Source organism: Temnothorax curvispinosus, unplaced genomic scaffold (assembly GCF_003070985.1).
Source record: "Temnothorax curvispinosus isolate PA1 unplaced genomic scaffold, ASM307098v1 QBEX01009017.1, whole genome shotgun sequence".
Lineage (NCBI taxonomy): Eukaryota > Metazoa > Arthropoda > Insecta > Hymenoptera > Formicidae > Temnothorax > Temnothorax curvispinosus.
Genome location: NW_020218797.1, coordinates 1 through 5,881, shown reverse-complemented (window position 1 = coordinate 5,881; position 5,881 = coordinate 1). Strand labels below are relative to the sequence as shown.

The window sequence follows — 5,881 nt, the reverse complement described above, 5'->3', positions numbered from 1 at the left end:
ACGCCCATTCCAGCGAGACAGCGCAGCCAGACTCTGCATTTCATCAATAACACTATTAAAACAAGAGATATTACTTTGTTCCAAGACTAATCAAATCGCTGACACTTTTGTGTCGCTATTTACCTCCCGGACTATGAGTATGGCAAACTTATTTACCTTTAGGTTACAAGATGTATCTGATCAAACTATTACTTTTCTATTGTCATATATTAATTTCCGGTTGAATACGCGTATATCCTACCGGTGCGATGCAAATCTAGTAAATTTTATTATAAGTATTCTACATTATTCGAGAAAAATTTTCTGCGTGTATGATTTCATAACGATTATACCGATTGGAAACGATTAAAACGGATTCGTACTCAAAGATGTAATTTCACTCGTTTTCTATCGGTTTGAATCAGTCTAAATTGTTATGATTTCGTGAACCCCGAAATCACGAAATTATAATGATTTAAACGGATTGACTGACCGATTCAAACTGATAGAATCCGTGAATTCCGGATATATAAACAGGATTATTTACTACTTTATTATAATTCCGTTCATTGTACTACAAATTTATTACAAAATATGCAGTATTTATTTAACCCTTCAAAAACACTTTTTTTTCATTCACGGAAAACACTGGGTCAATCTGACCTTACACACACTTTGATCGTCCACCATTTTAAATTGACGAGTGCAATTAGCTTGACAAAATTCCCAGATGTACTTGGAACATTGTTATATCAATTGATATAAATAAAAGTGCCATTGGAATTATTTACATATTTTTAAAAATTCAAAAAGATTCAAAAATAATTTTTTTTTTTTTAATTTTTTAAAATATGTAAATAATTCCAACGGCACTTTTTATTTATATCAATTAATTTAACAATGTTCCAAGTACATCTGGGAATTTTTTCAAGCTGATCGCACTCGTCAATTTAAAATGGTAGACAATCAAAGTGTGTGTAGGGTCAGATTGACCCAGTGTGTTCTTTTGGAAAAAAAAATGTTTTTTACGAAAAAAATTTTATTTTTTTATGTTTAATATTTTTGGCTAAACATTTTTCTGGCAAAAAAAAGGTCAAATTAACCCTGTGTGTTCTCGAAGGGTTAAATAAAAACATTTTACAGTTTTGCAAATATAGAATTCATGACTTTACCAAAAGGAAATCCTGTAGTAAGAACTCTATTACGTAAAAATTATGTGTTATATACAATTTTAATGATTAAAGCGGATTTAATCCGATTCACATAGCTACTTTCACTACTCAATTTAAATGGATTAAGCGCAGATACGATTGAAACCGATTGAGTAGAATTTAGATGAATCCGGAAATATCGCATTAAATCCGATTTCGGTGTTGTATTAAAATTTCACGATTGATGCGGATTGAATACGATTCATATGGTCATTTTATTTACCCGATTAAAATGGATTAGGATTAATACGATTGAAACCGATTCAGTCGGATTCAAATAAATCCGGAAATATCGCATTAAATCCGATTTCGGTGTTGTATTAAAATTTTACGATTGATGCGGATTCAACACGATTCATGTGCTCACTTTATTCACCCGATTAAAATGGATGTGCATTAATACAATTGAAACTGATAACGACGGATTCAGATCAATCCGGAAATGCCGAATTAAAAACAATTCCGATTGATTTGTTATTAGAACCGATTCACTTCCAATCGGGCATCCGATTAACCGGATTGAAAACGCATTCATTCCGATTCAATTTCACCAAATTTAATACGGAACCAATCGGATTTAATCGGTCATTTTCAGCAGGGTCTAGAGAAATATCTTATATCCGCTAGAAATCTACTAGAAAAAGAAAAAAAGCTATGCTATGTAAAGTCAGATCAAGACAAGGAATTTACGGGAGGTGCTTTTAAAGAGGTATTAAAAAGAGAAAAGATAGAAGCCATATTTGCATCACCGTACACTCCAGAACACAATGAAGTTGCAGAAAGGTTCAACAGAACGTTGCAAGAGAAAGTAAGAACATATATATGTTCGACTCGGGATTACCAAAGAGTATGTGGGAGTTGGCAGTTGACGCTGCTGTGCATGCGTACAACAGATCTCCACATAAGAGTTTAGAGTACGAGATCCCGTTGAAGAAGTTTTCATCAGAAACAAGTTGTCATTTTGAACAAATAAAGAAATTCGGATGCATTGGATATGCAAGAGTACCAAAGCCTAAGTCGAAATTCGACAAGACAGCTATTGGTGTGTTGGTGGGATATACTGACACTGGATATATACTATATACTGTGGTATCCAAGCACGAAAAAATTTATAGAGTCATGACAACAGAGCAGCAAGGAACTGCACTAAGAAGGATAGAAGTCACAAACTTAAAATGTTTGATGACGACTTAGAGGAAATAAAGAAAAACTTGAAGAAAGAGAAGAAACTGGAAACAGAAAACATATGGATGACACTCATGGAGATTTTATCAAGCAGTGTGTTGATTAAGGGAAGGTAAAAGTTGAATGGATTAAGACCAAAGAGAATTTGGCAGACATTATGACAAAACTTTTACCTCTAGAAGCATTTGCGTATCTGAGAGATAAAATAATGAATATAGAGTTTAAACAAAGTTAGAGATTAATTTTATTCGATAACTAATTCTTGTTATGTTTCAGATAAAGAGGAAACTTAGAGAGGACCCGTGGATCGCTTGCACAAAGGGAGGGAGTGTTGTGAGAGGACTTTGAACGAGCAATAAGTTCCCGCCCTTCTAGAGGGCAGCTCCCGGTTGGCGGCGTGACTTGGCGCGCCACGCGTGCGTGAGGGCATCAGTGGTGCTCACAAGAGCCTCGATCACCGTGTTCAGACGTGTTAGTTACGGTTTAAGTTACAGAGTGTGACATACTTATATATAATAAAGACAGTATTCAGAGTGTATAAAGATCAAAATTGTTGTGTTCCCTGCCCATCTCACCACATTTCAAGTCGTCCCTGATTATATTTCCAATAATAATTATAAGCAAATATCATTTTGGCTTGGACGCCATAGACTCACGTATACAGACGGAAGGTTAATAAATAACTTTTGAAATCAATTAATTTCTTTGGCTTGGAATATTAATTTATATTTGACGATATACCTGAATGTCCTTATGCTCAGCTAATAGTGCCGAAATGAAGCACAGACCCATCGCTACAGTATCATGACCCTATAATCGTATACATCAATGTATTATAATATATGTTATGTATGTATAAATAATATGAATAACATTATTTATTATTTATAAACACATATATTATTTATAGACACATATATTATAATACATTGATGTATACGATTGAGGTTACAAAAGAAATTATGTACCGCAAACATAAAAATATCAACTTCCTCTTGAATATCTGAATCAGTCATAAGGCCATCGCGAGATGCTGCTATTAGAAGATCCAACATTGCAAGTCGTTTTCTTCGTACTAAATCGAAATATGTAAACATGTCTGTATCAAATTAACAGCTCAATTCTTCTGTGACGTTTTCATAACATAAACTTGACTACGTTAAGAATTTAAACTATAAGTATAATATTTATAAGTTGTAAAATATAATTAATAAAATTAAACACTAACCAGATTTAAAGAATAGCTATACCTGATTAAATTACGTACCTCTTACCGGTTCTGCGTCATTTCTCTTTGTCGACGTGTCATTATAAAAAATTTTTAAGTATTGACCATTAGTGCGATCATGATAAACTTTTCTTTCAGCAATTATCTATGTATAAAATACAACATTATAATGGTTCTTCTCCTTTCAAAAATATTCGCCGCTTTTACACCTTATATAGATCGTTTTTAGCCCGTTTTATCATTTTTATGTCCGTTTCTTGCATTCTTAAGCACGCGCAGTCTACTGCGAAAGAACATGATGAGTATACGCGAGTATGCGTATATGAGTATTTTTGAGTAGATTGTCCGTTTTTAATACTCGCTTTTCAGTTAATGAGTGACACACGTTAGTACGTTTCTTTTTTATTCACAAGAAAATATCCGCGGATTTCGCCCGATTTTAACCTTTATGGTACATACAGGGGGATTTCGAGTCAGCTCGATTTCTATCCATCGAATCTCATAAATGCTGAAAAACTCCCACTCCTTATCTCCTTCTTATCTCTAAATTGAAGTACATTTACTCTACAAACACAGCACGTACATATTTACCACTCAAAAATACTTATAAGAATACACGTTATTATTACTCGGATATACTCGTACACAATCCGTTTTAACCACTCGTTTTTAAGCAAAACGGCCGCTTTGCGCCCCAAAAACGCGGCGGGTCGTACTCACTGAACCAAATGCACGTTTTTACTACTCAAACTGACCATTCTTGCGGTCCAAAAATTTTTAATACGTTAATAATGTGTTGTTAACATTTACAAATTATAATTTTTCTACACTATACACAGTAAAAAATTTTGTGTACCAAATGTCAATGAAAGTCCACTCTAAATTTTGTATTAAAATAACTCATTCATCGTGTTACTTGTTGACATTTAGAAATGTTATATCAACATTTTTTACAAGTTATTTTTACATTATTGTAAACATACATTGTAAAAAATGTCGATATAACATTTCTAAATGTCAACAAGTAACACGATGAATGAGTTATTTTAACACAAAATTTAGAGTGGACTTTCATTAACATTAAATTTTTTACTGTGTAATTATGTTGCAATTTTTTTGTGTTGTAATAATTCTGAATAAATAACGTCTAAATATAATATTAAGTAGCATTTTTGCATACTCGTTTAGTAAATCCATGTAATATCTTCAGTATCTTCTTTTGCTCTCTACCTTTCGACGTCAACGAGAATATCCAATCGCTGTGCAGCCATTGCCTCAATAGTCTAAATAATTAATAAATGTTAGGCATTTTACTTTAAGAAGATAATAATGTAAATTTGGAAAACATATATTTCTTTAAGTTTTTTATACTTTTACAATTGGTTTTATTTCATTAACTATATAAGAAGAGAATTCATTAAAACACTAATAAAATTATGCTAGAGACATATGCAAAATATTATATATAGTATAAACATATTACACCTCTTTTTAACAATTCATTTTTAAATTTGTTTCTATTTCTTTTTAAATAGATAATTTAACATACACGTAATTCATACATTTCTAATTAACGAAAGTGATAATTTACCTTTACATTAAGTATTGTATTATTATACTTATCTGATCATATAATTATACAATACGAATTCATATTCTTACTCCCGACTGCTGGCCAAAACCGAAGTTTGGCGACGACGAAAGAGTATGGGTTTCACCGAGGCCGAATCTTTGTTACCTTAATTAGTTCTCGATAACTACAACATACTTTGATGTGTGCTTCCGTATATAAGTTTCTTATTGATCAAGCAAGGTTTATAGCGTATAATTATCATTATTACAACTTTAATAATCGCTGAGTGTTGAGTGAACATGTTGAGACTTTGAATGCGCTTAGAATCGTTCAGCAGAGAATCATAAAACGGTTGAAAACTAGAGTTTCTATAATAAGAGTTAAGCCAATGTGGTGACGATTTTTGATTGGTCCCGTCATATGTTTCAGCCAAGTTAGTGAGAGTGAGACAAGCTGTAAATGGGAATGAGACAAAGCTATCATGGTCGTCATATGTTTCAGCCAAGAAGTTAGTGGGAGTGAGACAAAGCTATCATTTGGCTGTATATGGCGGCGGTTTGTCCTCTTATTATAGGAACTCTATTGAAAACTATTGCGCTCTGCTGAACGCAGCCATATTCAGCGTACTTTTAATTAGCTGAAAATCATGGCGACCTCTGAATGAACGTGTTGAAACTTTGAGTGAATTTAGAATCGTTCAGCAGA

General features: G+C 32.8%; 1 long non-coding RNA gene across 1 annotated transcript; it reads right to left on the bottom strand.

Moving 5' to 3' along the window:
- Positions 1–3,072: 3,072 nt before the first annotated feature.
- On the bottom strand, positions 3,073–4,895 carry LOC112458611. Its single transcript, XR_003041222.1, has 4 exons — positions 4,784–4,895; positions 3,643–3,748; positions 3,344–3,450; positions 3,073–3,185 (listed from the first exon to the last, which is right to left on the bottom strand). It is a non-coding gene; the product is annotated as an uncharacterized LOC112458611 (long non-coding RNA).
- Positions 4,896–5,881: the final 986 nt, after the last annotated feature.